Here is a 16,830-nt window from a genome sequence, read left to right as displayed (position 1 = left end):
GCAGACACGCTGAACACAGGAGAGTTGAGGCGGTCTGGAATCCGGCAGCAGTAGCAGATAGGAATCAGCTGAGTGCAGACACGATGAACACAGGAGAGTTGAAGTGGTCTGGAAACCACAATCATAGTAGACAGGAATCAGCTGGAGCTGAATACACGAGGAAACACAGGAACACCTTCAGAGGCTCATGGGGAATGAGACTCCAAGATCAGGCAACTAGGTAATGATCACAGGTGGTATAAATAGGGAGGGTTGCCTGATCATCCAATTAATTAAAAGCAACAGGTACTGAAGGTTTCATAAGGGCTGCACATGCGCAGACGCTCAGGATGGCGGACGGCCACGGTTCCTGAACACAGGAGAAATGGCACTCACAGTCCGGTGAGTGACAGATGGCAAAGCCGCATGCCAACACTACATTCAAATAAACAGTCTAGCCGCAGAGCCGCCCCTGCAGCTGATCAGGTTCATAATCATAATTACTTTTCTTTTGGGAAGTGCCATGGGTAGTAAGATGTCACCTCAGTAGGCTAATCTTTTCATGACTAATCTAGAGGAGGAATTCTTATCAACTTGCACAATGAAACCTCTAGCATACGTACGTTATATTGATGATTTGCTACTAATCTGGACTGGGTCTGAAGATGAGCTGCTGACTTTCCATAAAAACTTCAACAAGTTTCACCCAACCATCAAACTCACTCTTAACTACTCACGATCTCAGATACATTTCATGGACATGACCCTATACAATAAAAACAATACTATACAAACACCAGTCTATCATAAACCTACAGGCCGCCCAGCATATCTGAGATGGATCAGCTTTCACCCCTGACACATAAAGAAGTCCATCATTTACAGTCAAGCTCTGAGATACATTCGGATTTGTTCAGGCAGTGAAGACAGAAAACAACACCTGCTATAACTGAGGAATACATTCTTACAACAAGGATACCATCCAATAGTTATAGATGAACAGTTCACAGATCCACAAGAATCCCAAGGAGTAGCCTCCTGGATTACAAACAGAAGGAGAACAACAGCAGGGTGCTCCTATTGGTCACTTACAATCTCCACATGAACATCTTGGGGAATATTGCTGATCTTCAGCCCATATTTCAGAAAGACAATAGACTGAAGGAAATATTGTCAGATTTACCATATTTCCCCATGTATAAGATGCACCTTTTTTGTTTAAAACACAATCAGAGCAGCCAGGCAGCACACTCTCCCTGCCTGTCTCTGCCGAACGGACCTGCACATAGTGTGCAGTCGCAGACAGCAAGCCCCTGCAATTTCCGCACACTTTTTGACAGCTACCGTAATATATTTTTTTTCAAATTTCAGGGCCAAAATTAAGGTGCGTCTTATACATGGAAGCATACAAGGGGAAATATGGTACCTCTCCTTTCATGCAAACAACATCCGAACTTAAGAAATTTCCTTGTTAGAAGTGCCCTCTCATCACCATTAGAGACTGGTACCTTCCCTTGCAAAAACAAAAAATGCCAAACCTGCATCCATGTCCTACCAACAAACACAGTCCACATACCCAACACACAACGGGACTATAAAATCACTGACACATTCTCATGTACATCTTCGAATGTGGTGCACATGATACAGTGTGTGGGGTGCCCTGAGGGAATCTACATTGGGGAGACCAAGCAGAAACTGCAATCCAGGATGAATCTACACAGACACACCATAAAAAAGACTCTGGACACCCCTGTGGGCAAACACTTCTCTGGACCAGGACACAATATGACAGATTTAAAAGTCTTAATGCTGAAAAAAAATTAAAAAAATGACGGAGAGAAAAATCTGGGAATAAGATAAAATAATCTGATAAGAACATTCCAGTCATTGGCTCAAGGACTCAACCTAACACACCTAGATTTACAACCCACTACATGGACACACTTCACACCCCACAGCAGAGTGACTCCAGATCTCTGAACTCCTAGAACTTTCACTCTTTCATCCGTAACGAAAACCTTTGTTTTATTACTTTAGCTTATCTTTATAATGTATCCACCCCCTGTACAAATTGCTTGATTTAACATCTCTTAAATGTTGTGCCCTTTTCTCAGCCATTCATTTGTAAACTTGCCTTATGAAGGGGCCTCCGTGCTCTGAAAGCTAGCAAATATAAAAATTTATTTTGGATAGCCAATAAAGGTATCACTCCTATGAAACTTTTGTCTTTTTTGACACAAAAGTATTCAACATCAAATAGAATAGAGGAAAAGCAACATACGCATTACAGTAGCTGTATTTAAAACAAAGTAATATTTTATATCTAAAATATGTTTCATTTTTTAAAAGAATGCACAATAAGTAAATTACATTTTAATATACATATCTGTAGGTAAAAAAATAATGTAATAAAATATAAAAATTACAAATAAATTTGCATGTAATGATTTATTCAAGCAAAACAGCAGTATATTTTTTTATTTATGTGGGATGAAGGCCTTTTAAGTGTAGATATACACGACTGACACTATTCTATGTGTTTCCAGTGGGAAGATATAGATATGTACACCTGGGACTGTTTTCTAAGTGTTTCTAGTGGGAAGATGGCTATATTATTTTTATTTACGTGAGATGATGCCATTTTAATTCCTTTTTTTTTTTTTAGATATTCTTTATTTATTCAATGCGAGCAAACAAGGGTATTACATTGTTGCACATAAATATGAAAAAATATGTTGCAAGTAGTCAACAATTGTAAAAAATGGACAACCACTTAATATACACAAACAACAATAGACATAACATCAAGTACACTCCCAAAAGAGAAGGGAGACACATAGGGAACATAAGGAGGGAGTAGATGAAGAAAGAACACAATAGGAGAGGGGGACGGTAGAGGGAGAGGGATATGTGAAGCTAAACAAATGCAGAGCATACATATTTGAAGTCATCTGAATCTTTAAACTCTATCCAGATAGCCCAAGTGGCCATGTATTCCAAGAATTTATCATTGGCAGAGAAAATAATATCGTCCATAGACATGTAATAATCAATTCTATTGAACCAGTCCATAATCGAAGGAGGAGTTCGAGATCTCCAGCGTGTGGGTACGACTGCTCTAGCTGCATTGTTAAGGTGTCTTAATAATGATTTTTTTGTACTTATACCACTCTCATACTGCCGCCCCTGCAATATCCCGGGTTTTTGAAGCCGGGTTTTTGCAGGGTCTCGGAGCGTCCCAGCTCAGAAACACCATTCATACTGCACCTCGGACCTGGGAATTTCCCAGATTGACCCCATTCATACTGCACAAGTCTGTGCCCTGGCAATTTGTGGGAGTCATCACCAGAGCAGTTTTCATTGGCTGAAAAATGGTGATGTCATTGAAAGGTGACTGGTTAATGCTGGAACACAGCATTTATATGTCTCATAATCTGGGGATGAGATGATTCACGCGATCAATATAATAATGTGTATAGTATTTGGGATCTAAGTACCTTTCTTCATCACTCAGCGACTGAACTTATCATTCGGATTCCTGCACAATATTTACAAAAGGGTATGGTAAGAAGGTGTGACCAATGTGTAGACTGCAGCAGAACATACTCTCAGGCCAGCCTTCCAACACGCCTTGACAATTCATTTTGGCAAGATATTGTGATTTAAAGGTGCAGGGATAATAACTATTGGTGCTTAGAATTTAATTTTACTCTATGGTAATAAAACGAGGCAGCAACTTGACATGTACATTGAGCTTTCTTCTTTGTGACCCCTCTGTGGCTGAAGAATGAGCATTATACAGCTGCAGGGACTGGCTAAATGACCTTTAATTGTTGATGACCTTTATATACTACTTATATTCCAAATTTAGTGTACTTGTAGCTCTATTCTGGTTGATGTTCTTAATTTTCTCACAATCCAAACCCAATTACTACATTTTACTCTTTCCCCTTTTAATAAACAATAAAGAAAACTGAGAGGTCACCTTCAGTTCCAAAAAATGTATGTACACAGCACAGTAGAATCACTGTGAGATATGCTGCACACAGATCTGCACTATAAAACATACCCCTCACCATTGCCCCACAGTTCTTCATGATTCACTGACAGGCAGACAGCCAATCTTCTTGTTTTCTGTGCAACCCGGGTTGGAAAAACCGGGTTGCACCATTCATAGTGCAGACAACCCGGGTCCGACCCGGGAATTACCCCTCAATAAATCCCGGGTTGAAGACCCGGGTTTTTAGACCCGGGATTTTGGACTTGTACCATTCATACTGCACCAAGACCCGGGTCGTTTGAGCTCGCCCCGGGAAAAACCCGGGATTTTGATGCAGTATGAATGGGGTATTAGATGATTGAATGGAGGAAAAGGATAATAGCCAGAAGCCACGGTCTTTGGGTACTTCATGTCCTACGATAATACTAGATATTCTAATAACTTCGCTCCAGAATGGAGAGATTAAAGAACACTCCCACCAGATATGTATTAATGATCCCAAAGAACCGGAACATCTCCAGCAGGAGGGGGATAATTGGGGGTTGAATTTGTGTAACACTGTAGGGCATCTGTACCATCTGGTCAAAAGTTTATAATGAGTCTCTATTACAAAAATGCTTAACGAACAAGTGTGTGTATTAGTATATATTTTTTGCCATGAGGTTGAAGTTATATGTGGAGCTAGGTCGAGTTCCCATGACCCTACAAAGGCAAGCAGAGCACTGAATTGGTCTTCTATCAAGAGTTTGTATAACCCAGATATGCTATGGACAGGAGCTGATTTAGATAAACAGACTTTCATATGGGGATGGGGGTCTGTCGAGAGATCTGGCCCCACCAATAGTACTGATGTAATGTAACACCTGAACATATTTCCAATATTCAGTTGAGGGCAAAGAAAAAGATGCTTGAAGGTTCATAAAAGAACGAGGTTTACCATTCTCCACCAGCTGGCCGAGGCCTGTGATCCCTGCCCGAGACCAACTTCTAAAGTCAATACCCGATAAACCCGGCGGGAAATCTGGATTGAACACAAAGGGGGTGATAGGTGAAGGAAAGGCTGAAATTCTTTCCCCAAAACAAATTTTCTGCCATACCTTCAAGGTTGGACCTATGGTATGGTGATGAATTCTGGGTATCTTAGACAGCCAAGGTATAACACTCAACGGAGTCAAATTGGAATCATTCTCAATATCCACCCATTGTTTAGTATCCCCACCTCTTGTCCAATCCACAATCCTGCTTAGGTAGACCACCTAGATGTTGCCATTTTAAGCATAGACATTTGAAAATGATTTTAGGGGTACTATGCTACTGGCAAGGTTCATGTAAGCATGTTACACACAGTAGAATCTACATTGAGCACTCTACACTGTCTTTCTCAGTTCCGTTAGGCAACACAGTCCACAGGTATATGGTCTTTTGTTGCTTGACCCGGGTAACCATTTTCTGCATTCAAATCAATTTGACAATGCCAGACTTGACGCCTTATCTATCCAACATGCCCTCTAGTACTCTCCGTGAAAATCAAAACTCCGGAGATGTGTGGTTGTTTGAAAACCACTGTCAATTTGGTGCAAAAACTCTGTTTTTGGAAAAATGCCTTTTTATTGGTCGTTTTCTATTGGCTGACAAAACATGCAGAATTTTGATTTCAGATGTTATTATAAAAGCCTCATTATAATTGAGGGCTGAGGAGTTAAGTAACAGGAGCAGAATGTTTGAGAGAGAGCGATTTGTTTCTAGTAAGCACATTTGAGATTATTGAGAGATGTTTTGTGGGTTGCCTTGTGGATTTTTGTGGTCTTGCTACTTGCTATCTGTCTGTTATTCTTATTGTTTGCTGTGTATTTTCATTTAAATGCTGTCATTGTTTTTTGTGTGTAAGTGTGGTGTGAGTGGTAGTTTTATTTGTGTACTCTATTTTGTCTTTTCCCTGTGACTTATGGGTTTTGGAGGGTACGAACAGAAAATGAGAGAGAGAAAGAGAGAGAGAGAGAGAGAGAGTGGAGGAAGAAGATAGGCAATTAAGGCAGGAATTGACAGAGGAGGCTCAGGAAGTTTTAGAGGAGGAATGATGCTAGTCTAGAAGCAAAAACAAGGTCTAGCAGGAATACCTGTTTTTCACACAATGGCAACCAGGACCCTAATAAGCCCAAAAAAAACCAGCTACGGACAGGTGTCTGTAATGCATGAATGCAGCGGGACCCTTAAAAAGGATTGTAGGCCACTGAAGGCATAGGTTATCTGGCATTAAGTGTCAGCATAAGGAGAAAATGGCTGAGGAACAAATTGCAGACGCATTCACAGGCAGGGCCTGATTATCTATTAGGCTGACTAGGTTGCAGCCTAGGGCGCAAGGCTTTTGGGGTGGGAGGGCAATATTTTTTGGGAGTGAAAAATTGTGACAGGGAGAGGCATAAATTGAAATTAATTTTAAAATAGAAGAGAATAGTTTTTCTCCGAAGTAAAAAGAAAACAAAAGAAATATGTAGTAATGTTTAATCTTGACATACTACCATGAGCCTTGAGCAGGCACTTTAGGATGTGTGAGTAGGATAGCAAAGGATGGCAACAGGCGCAGACATGACAGCCCCTTCACATATTCATCCTTACAGCGTTTTTTCATGCCTCCGCTCTGAAAACTAAATAAGTGACAAAGATTGCCGTGACCCTTTTAAAAAGTCAAGTGGAGCTGTGTTTTTGAAAACAAGGTAACAAACATTGGTGGAGTTTAGGGTGAAGGAAGCTTCATTTTAAATTAAGGACCAGTTTATTTTTATCTACTGCGTATTAGCCTGACGTGGAAGGGGTAAGGGTGCTACAAGCACATAGAGTGACCTGAATCCTTAATCAGGCCCTGTCCACAGGCAGGAGCCACCTTTAAATTCACGACATATGAGGAGGAGTTGGGACAATTTCTGCCTACAGATATCATAGAGGGCATTAATGTGAATGACAGTGACAGGCCTCCAGCAAAGCCACATGCTGGTGAATATATCTATCAATTTTAACGGAAATGTTTTTTTGCTTTTTTTTCAATACAGTACTAAAGCATGATAAATGTGACCAAAGCAATGCAAACAGACTTACAAAAGTAGTGGAATATGCCATGTGTATGACATAAAGAAAAATAGTTTATTATGACTTGTATGTTGCTATATTTTGTACATTATCTAATAATAATCTAACACCCAGTGTCGGACTGGGACATGAAGGGCCCACCGGGGGAAATGCAGCGGTAGGGGCCCACTACAATGGGGTGTGGCCAACTGTAAGAGGGGTTGTGGTCAGTCATTAAAGGGGATGGGGTCAGGCCATGGAGGACAACGTATAGCACCTTAGTATGGTCCATAAAGAAAAAGAGGACATTTGCAGTGAGGAGCCGCGAAGGAAAAGACAGAAGAGAAGAAAGAAGTCAATAGGAAAGTAAGTGAAGGGGAGCAAATGCAGCATGGAGGGCACTGTGTGAAACAGGGGAGACAGGGAAAGGGGAGGGATGAATTGAATACAATCAATCATCATCAGCTATTTGTGTGCTGTCCATTCTTTGTGGTTAGTGTTCTCTCCCCTCATAGTGTACACAGAAAACAAATGCTATACTACAGTACTAGAGATCAACCGTTCATCATATGAAAACCACAATATAAGGGTATAGACTAAAAATTAATATATCCATGAAGCACTATGGAGACCACAAAATTATTAGCATAAAAATATATGCACATTTAAAATATTACATAAATCTAATTACACTCTAGACACTGGCAAATAAAAACAGGACTCTAAAAAATGATCTACCCACAAAATGTACACTCAATAATAATCCAATGCCACTACAAAGGACAAAAGCAAAACATTAATATTAAAGCATATAGCAGATGCAATCCTATAAGGACCTAACTGTCTGAATGTGTTTTATTCTGATTAAGATATGCTTCTATAGGGAATAGAGTCCCACAATTGATTAAAAACAAATAAACATGGAACATGATATAAACAGTGAATTTGGTTACTAGTTTATTAGGAATCCATTCATTGGTCAGCTGCAATAGGATCCTTTTATAGAGGCACTGAAGACGTATATTGCAATGAAGCCATTCTAATTTATCTCCCTCCCTCCGAGGTCACACAGTGGAGAGCTCTAGAGAAGTTTGCACGATTTATTACTTACTGATTACACGGACTCACACTGCAGTTAGGATGGCAACTTTATGACTACAGGACGCCTGCAACTACAGCAGAAGGAGTAATCTGAGATCTGTGTCACTGTGAAGCATTTCTGCCTCTCTCTGTCTCAGGAGCAGGAAGTGTTCTCACGTGCTGGCTGTAGGCAGGGATTAGTTTGACAGTCTCCGTTTCATATGTAGACTGACCGCAACTCGGTAATTCTCTGCTCTGCCTCACCAACAAAGAGGGCGGGGTTATCAGGCAACAGGGCCTCCCGGGGGATACCCCGGCTCCCCGGCAGGCCAGTCCGACACTGCTAACACCTGTGTCAAAGCTGCTAAAGCACAGCCTATTCAATAGTTTATTGGGAAAAAACCCATTTGTAAAATGTTTCCTGGTTAAAGCCTAGAACAAGGGACTGTTTTTGACCAGTGATCTATGTCTCTACAGATAATTTCCTACATATTATGCCGCACCCTGCAGGAATTTACACCTGTGTGCAACTGGCAAATACAGAGTGTGCAACTGGCAATTACAGAGTGTACCACTTGGCTGTGGTAGCTACCAGAGACACAGCACGACCAGCCAAGCTGCTTACTCCTGAGAGCGAGTGGTGAGGGACAAGGCTGAAGTCAATAGGTTGGATAAGGTAGAATTGTGGGAAACGAAGCTCATGTCAATGGGTGGGAAAATGTAGAGTCATGAGTGACGAAGCCGATGGCATCAGCAGAGAAAATAATTTCCAACTTTGCTCACGCAAAGATTAGTAGTAAGTGAAAAAGAATGTGCAGTTAATGGTGCAATGCCACCTATCATCTGTAGCTGGTATTGTGACAGATCCACACACATATGCATAATCACCTATGGAGCATTAATAAATAATTAACAAACATCTGAAAATGGTCGGAAATATCAGGAGTGCTCAGAAGAACACATGCCTTTCAGTTTGCGTGTATGTAGCCATATGGAAAAGCTACATAGCAGGCATCCATATTTTAAGAAATACTGGCATCATTGAGTCATTAAATGTTCCATTCACATGATATACAGAGCCTTGGGGTTCTAATGCTATGGTCCAGCATAACATCGACATCTCATGTTATCCATTTTTGATGACCCATCGGTGTATTTATGATACTATTGTTATGACTCGCTGGGCTCTCTGTCAAAGTAACTAGATAGATAGATAGATAGATAGATAGATAGTTAGGGATAGGTAGGTAGGTAGTTAGGTAAGTTGGATAGCCACTGGGTGTTTAGATAGATGGTTAGTTTAGTTCTTAGATTAGATAGATTAGTTTAGGTAGATCAGATAGGCGTATAGACTAGATAGATAGATTAGATAGGTATTAGATAGGGTCAGTTAGGTCTGTTCTCTATCAGAATCTGCCCTCAATTCATGCTGTCATTTCTATATTATGCCTCACCTGGCCAGCCTGTTTCTCTGAGCTCACTCACCTGGCTCTTCATTATCACTGGCAGCCCATTGGTTCTGCTTTCCTTAAATAGCTGGCTAATCCTCTGCAGGATTGCCGGTAATGCCTTTACCTTAATGTTCTGCTCCCTTGTGTTTGCTGCTGGCTTAGTGTATTCCCGCGTACCAGACTTCATTGGATTTCCCTGTGTACCGACTCAGCTCTGCTTTGACTCTTCTCCTGTGTTAATATCCCGTGTACAAGACCTGATTCTGTTCCTGCCGATTCTACTATCTACTCACCAGTTCCAGTCAGCTATGTCCTGGACCCTGGTAAAGTCGTGCTCCCAGGCATGTCTCCGGTGTGCTCTGCTGCTCCTCTGCTCATCCAAACCTATACGGAGACGCAGCCCCTGCAGCATCTCTGTGCTCAGATTTCAACAATCTTCCTTTGACTCCGGACTCAGCCTTGCCACAGGTACTATTGACTGTTTACATATATCACCATGTGTCTATATTGTAGTTACCCCTGGCAACCGCCAATAAACTGTTTTCCTCCAATCTCCGGACTCTCACAGGTACTGTGGGTTGTTGTTACCCCTGGCAACTGCCTAAGAACTGTTACCCCTAAATCTCCGGACTCTCACAGATACTGTGGGTTGTGGTTACCCCTGGCAACCGCCTAAGAACTGTTTCTCTAGAATCTCGGCACTCTCATCGGTACTGTGGGTTGTAGTTACCATTGGCTACTGCCTACGTTTAGTTTCATCATCTTTACCTTTCACTGCAAGTTCCGTTCCTTTCCGAACAAGCACCGGTACAGAAGTCACAGTGTATAAGGGGAATTCTCTATCTACTGTTCCTTATTTATTCCAGTGGCCACGAGTGATATATCAGTTTTTACACCATCCACTCGGTGTATCACCGGACTCCCTCCTGCACTTCCTACTCTACAGCCTTGGTAACTCTATTATTCCTGGGTTTTCCCCAGCCAGTGCACATCTCACGACCCTCTGTTTGTCTGCAGCCAGGTCTATCCCCACCACTAGGGGCAACAGTGAATCAGACTTTCGGAGCAGACTCCGGGTTTTGCTGTACTGGCTGGAGGGGTTCCTAACAACTAAATCATCAATATTTTGTAGATATTCTCCCCCAATGAGGATACTATTTTTTTTGGCCACATTTTCCAGATTGTACTTTAATTGTAAGTTAATTATGTATCCTTAGTGGGGAAATCCTCCTTTGAAATATGTGATAACATAATTTCTTTCCTAGTATTTAAGCTTTTTTGTCTTGCCACCCTTATGCTAAATATTTCAAAGAAAGGGTTACAAATTAGCAGAATGACTCATACATAGTTTATTGAATTGCATGTAGGAAAAAAAACCCACTAGTTCTAGCAACATTCTAGGTTTCCTGGACTATGGGCCATAAAGATGAACAATTCCAAAAAGGTTTTGTTTTCAACATAGTTCATGGAAGTAACCAGAAAGACCTATAGAAAATCTTGGCAAAACAGAGGTATAGGTATCTGCGCTTCAGTAGAACCTATGTGAGGTGGCTGCCTGGATACGGGAGAAGTGGGAGATGGGGGGGGGGGGTCTAACCCTTCCAATAGAAGCTATCCAAAAATATTCCCAAGGCGCCTGATAGTGTATTATGGATGGAAGTACAGAGATGAAACAGAGTATATTGGAGCGGCAAAGTAATATATTGGTAATCAGTGAGTCCTCTAACAATAAATGCCCTGTCCACATAGCGATTATAGAGGGTTTTGAAATAGTTAACTCAAATACACTACCCATGGCTTCATATAAGTATTACGCAAAGTTGCATACAAGTCTCTAAATATTAGTTCAAAAACCTCTGTTTTGCCAAGATTTTCTATAGGTCTTTATGGTTACTTCCATGTTCCAAAAGCATGGAGGGGAGGAGACTACTTGGGTCATATATCTAGGGAAGAAAGTAAATGGATCTACAATCTGAAAACCCTTACACCAAATGGGCTGAACATTGATTTTGAGTTGGCAAGCTTTCTCTAGACCTCGCTCATGCAATTAATACAACAAAGATTATATAAAATTGTGGATATGTCTGCGCTGACTAGTATTTAGCTGCCCCTGTCTATTAGCATACAACCCATCTATGTATGTATATAAATAAAACTTTTTAAAATTAATAGACAAGTATGGCGCTTATACTCTAACAGATGAACAAAAGTATATAAATTCCAAAAGCATACAGTCACTATAAAATTGCCGAACTCGATCCAACTCAAGTCCAGAAAAGTATTGTCCAGTACAATGTCCTCAATGTTCCTGAATTCAAAGTTTTCAGTTCATAGGAAAATAATATTTATCCCAGTATTATGTTCTCCACCGATGTTCATCCATACAAAAAATGAAAAGATCACATTACTGTGGGTCAGTGCAATTCCCTATAATCAATGCATATATAGCACCAGTGTGGTATTAAATTTAAATTAGTCACCACCGTGTGTAATAAATCACTTTTCATTAGGTAATACATTTACATAAGAAGAGACTTCTTGTCCAAAGTCAACACAAAAGCATGTATGGAACTCTTCAATAATTTTCACATTGATCTCTGGATTTTATCTCAAAGTGAGCAAATAAAGAGAAAAATGCTCCACATAGTGCATTATCCAAAATAATTCTATTTAATGTTTGCACACCATAAAAACAAATAAAATAAGTACATAAGAGGATTGTCGCGGACGGTCCCGATAAAGCTGGACCCTTACCCTGTGTAAGATGGTATCAGGCGTGTAGGGAAACCTCTATGTCCCTCTCCATAGATCAGGAAGCCGGCTGGTTACTGTTCCACGCTCCACAACACTCGGGTTTTGGATTCCAAACAGTCTCAATCCGCGGTTTTCCTCCTAGTCACCACCTCTGCCACCAGCGCGTTTCAATTTTACAAAATCTTTATCAAGGCTGTAAAATCCAGAGATCTGAGGTGCAGTGTCTAATGCGAACCCTGGAAAATCCTGGACTGAGCCTTCATTTCTAATAATGTCTTTTATTTTGCCTTTAGTTTTATCTACAAAGGTTTGATCATTCAGCAAGGTTTAATTAACTCCAGTACATAAGCTGAATGCAGTGAGGATATTTTGTTATCAGTTACCAAGTAACTGAATATATATTTGTATGATCAATATCCGATCCTTGGGACAATATTCAAATACATATAGAATCTCTTTGAAGAATGGAGCATTGTCTAGTGTTAGGTACATAAACTTTAGCAATAACCATAGGCTTGCCAAAGAGAGACCTTTGCAGTATAATATACATATCATATACAGTATATTATATCACATATTTAGTGAATATTTCAAATGATACATTCTGTCTAGGTAAAATAGTCACTCCCCTTTTTACTGATGCCCTAACGATTAAATGGTTTGGATACAACTTATTGGAGAGTCTGGGTGAATCCTGCAAATAAAAATGGGTCTACTGCACCAAAATAATGTCCACTCCACTCTCTTTAAATTCTGTAAATGCTAAATAACATTTACTTTCTGAGTTCAGTTACTTCACATTCACCATAGTAACAACTGATAATAAATAAGAAAATGAACAACCTAAATCCAGAATAGACATTTTATTCAGCTGATCTGATCTATTTCAAAGTGAAGTATATTCCCTGTAGAGGGAACATAGGAGGAGAAAAAACAAAACAATTAGACCTCAATTTTCCATGATTATTAAGCCACCCTGCAGTGTGTCCTATTGGCAGGTAAATACATAGTATACCCCTAACACCTAGTGGGGGCCAGAAAAAAGGCAGTAACCAGATCAATAGACCCAAGCCTTGCACCAGGAATTTTCCTTCCAAGGGATGTGGTTCAAATGGCTTCCCATCCAGGAGGGATCAAGTCTATCAGGTTGGTAAGGAGTGTGGCTCAGGTGGTACCAAACCATTGACAGAGGGAGATTCTCTATCTGGTACTATGGTCTTAGCATGTATAATAGGAGGATTTCATAGATGAACTGTCATCCAGGTGTGAGGCTTGCTTGGATCTTGAGCCTGCTGGGTTGTTGCAAATCCATAAATAAGAAATGGTTGAACTCTCATATGGGTCTTGTATAAGGATGTGCACCGGGCACTTTTAGTGTTTTGGGTTTTGGGTTTTGGGTTCTGATTAGCTTGAGGTTTTGGGTTCTGATTTGTTTTGCCAAAACACCCGACGAAAGGTTTTGGTTCTGATTTCGGGTTTTGGGTTCTGATTTATTTTTTAAAAAGCGCTAAAATCCTGTTTTTTTGGTTGTTTTCCACTCCTACGCTATTATTAACCTCAATAACATTCAATAACAATCATTTCCACTAATTTCCAGTCTATTCTGAACACCTCACACCTCACAATATCGTTTTTAGTCCAAAACATTGCACCGAGGTAGCTTTCTGGACTGCGTAGTGGAGTGGTCCCGGTACCCAATTTGGTACCGGGGCCACAACACCTCCTCCAACCATGGTACAGAGCATTCATCATTGAGATCCCATCAAGTATGTCAAAGAAAGGGTCAAAGTGTTATTTGTTGACTTTGTGAACAAAAAAAACTGTCCCTGTTGCAAATCTTCGTGCAATGAAGAGTGACTTTTTCATTTAAAGGCTCAAGCTTTCAAGTGTAGTGTTTATAAGGTATATTATACTTTTGGTTTAATTTGTTTAATTTGTTTTAATTTTGTTTTACTTTGTGTTCATGGCAAACGACTGTTGAACGGTCACATAATGCCAAAAAAAGAGTTGCAAGATGGAATTGTCCTGGGGCCCTCCCACCCACCCTGATGTTGTTGAAATAGGACATGCACACTTTAAGAAACCAATCATTTCAGCGACATGGCCTACCAAACTACTGTGGCTGAAATGATTGGTTTGTTTGGGCCCCCACACAAAAAAAGCTATTCATCTCTCCCTGTACAAACTAAACTGGCTCTACTGAGGCAAGATGTCGTCCTCATCCTCAACCTCTGATTCCTCTCCCCCTACAGTGTGTACTTCCTCATCCTCACACATTATCAATTCGTCCCCGCTGGACTCCACAACCACAGGTCCCTCTGTATTATCTGGAGTGCAGTGCTGTACTTGATTGAGGAATTGATTATTCATTTTTATAAACATCATTTTTTCAACGTTCTGAGAAAGCAACCTCCTTCGCCGCTCACTGACCAGGTTACCCGCTGCACTAAAAACTCTTTCCGAGTACACACTGGAGGGGGGACAACTCAGGTAAAATAGAGCCAGTTTGTACAGGGGGTTCCAAACAGCCTTTTTTTCCTGCCAGTAATAATATGGACTGTCTGACATGTCTATTTGGATGGTGTCAGCAAAATAATCCTCCACCATTTTTTCAATTGTGACAGCATCCAATGCAGCAACAGTAGACATGTCTGCAATGGTTGGCAGGTGCTTCAGTCCGGACCAGATGTTCTCTGCATCCCCGCTAGCGGGTCTTTTAGGAAAACTGAGTTTTTTCCTCGCAGCCACAGGTGTGGAAGAATATGAAGGTGGAGCTGTTGGTATGTCACGGTTCTCTTCAGAGGACAATTTCCTGACCAGCAGGTCTTTGCACCTCTGTAGACTTGTGTCCGCCAGAAACAGAGACACAACATACGCTTTAAACCGAGGATTGAGCACGGTGGCCAGAATGTATTCCTCTGACTTTAAAAGAGTGACCACCCTCGGATCCTGGCAAAGCATACGAAGGGCTTCATCCACAAGAGCTACATGCTTGGTGGAATCGCAATGCTTTGCCAGCTCCTCCCTCACTTTCTCCAGCTGCTTCTGCAACAGCCTGATCAGGGGAATGACCTGACTCAAGCTGGCAGTGTCGGAACTGACTTCTCGTGTGGAAAGTTCAAACGGCTGCAGATCCTTGCACAACACGGAAATCAGTCTCCACTGCGCTTGACTCAGGCGTATCCCCACTCCTTTTCCTATGTCGTAGGTGGCTGTGTAGGCTTGAATGACCTTTTGCTGCACCTCCATCCTCTGCAGCATATAGAGGGTGGAGTTCCAGCGCGTCACAACCTCTTGTTTGAGGTGAAGGCAGGGCAGGTTCAGACTTTTTTGATGTTGCTCGAGTCTGCGGTAGGCACTGGCAGAATGCCAAAAGTGTCTAGCAATTTTGCGGGCCACCGCAAGCATCTCCTGCACACCCCTGTCACTCTTGAGGTAATGCTGCACCACCAAATTAATGGTGTGGGCAAAACATGGGGCGTGCTGGAAATTGCCCATAGGTAATGCCCGCACAATGTTACTGGCGTTGTCTGACACCACAAATCCCCTGGAGAGTCTAAGTGGGGTAAGCCACTCCGAGATTATTTCCCTCAGTTTTTCTAAGAGGTTGTCAGCGTTGTGCCTCTTACTAAAACCTGTGATACACAACGTTGCCTGCCTTGGCACGAGCAGCCATTGTGGAGATGCTGCTACTGATGCAGCTGCTGCTGTTGCTGCGGAAGGCGATGCATCTACCCAGTGGGCTGTCACAGTCATATAGTCCTTAATGTCATACTGTCATACTGTCCACTTGTCCACATGTCCGTGGTTAAGTGGACAGTGGGTACAACCGCATTTTTCAGAGCACTGAGGACACTTGTTCTTACTTCTCTGAACATCTTTGGTATCGCCTGCCTAGTGAAGTGGAATCTCGACGGGATTTGGTACCGGGGACACAATACCTCCATCAACCGTCTAAATCCCACTCCACTGATGGCGGACACCGGACGCACATCTAACACCAACATTGCTGTTATTGACGCAGTTATCCGCTTTGCCATAGGATGACTAGTGTCGTACTTGGTGCTCATGACAAATGACTGTTGGACGGTCAATTGTTTGGTGAAAGACGTAGCGGTCTTACGACTTCCCCTCTGGGAAGATGACCGACTACCAGCAGCAACAGCAGCAGTGGCAGTAGTAGGCGTACCATTGCAGGATTCCTCGGATGAATCCCGTATTGAAGAGGACTCAGTCTGGCTGGTGACATGGCCTGCAGGACTAAATCTGATGGAGATCGTGGAGGAAGTTGATGGGGAGGGTGTTGGTGGTGTGTATCCAACAGGACCAAAGGATTTAGGTGTCCCTGGACTGATGACGGTCCTAGCCCCAGTTCCTGAACTAACCACTGAACTATGAAGGTTATTCAGGTGACGTATAAGGGAGGATGTCCCTAGGTGGCCAAGATCCTTACCCCTGCTTATTTGAGCTTTACATAAGCTACATATGGCCAGACATTTG

This window comes from Mixophyes fleayi, chromosome 5, assembly GCF_038048845.1.
Source record: "Mixophyes fleayi isolate aMixFle1 chromosome 5, aMixFle1.hap1, whole genome shotgun sequence".
Classification (NCBI taxonomy): domain Eukaryota; kingdom Metazoa; phylum Chordata; class Amphibia; order Anura; family Limnodynastidae; genus Mixophyes; species Mixophyes fleayi.
Note: the sequence above shows the minus strand (reverse complement) of the source record.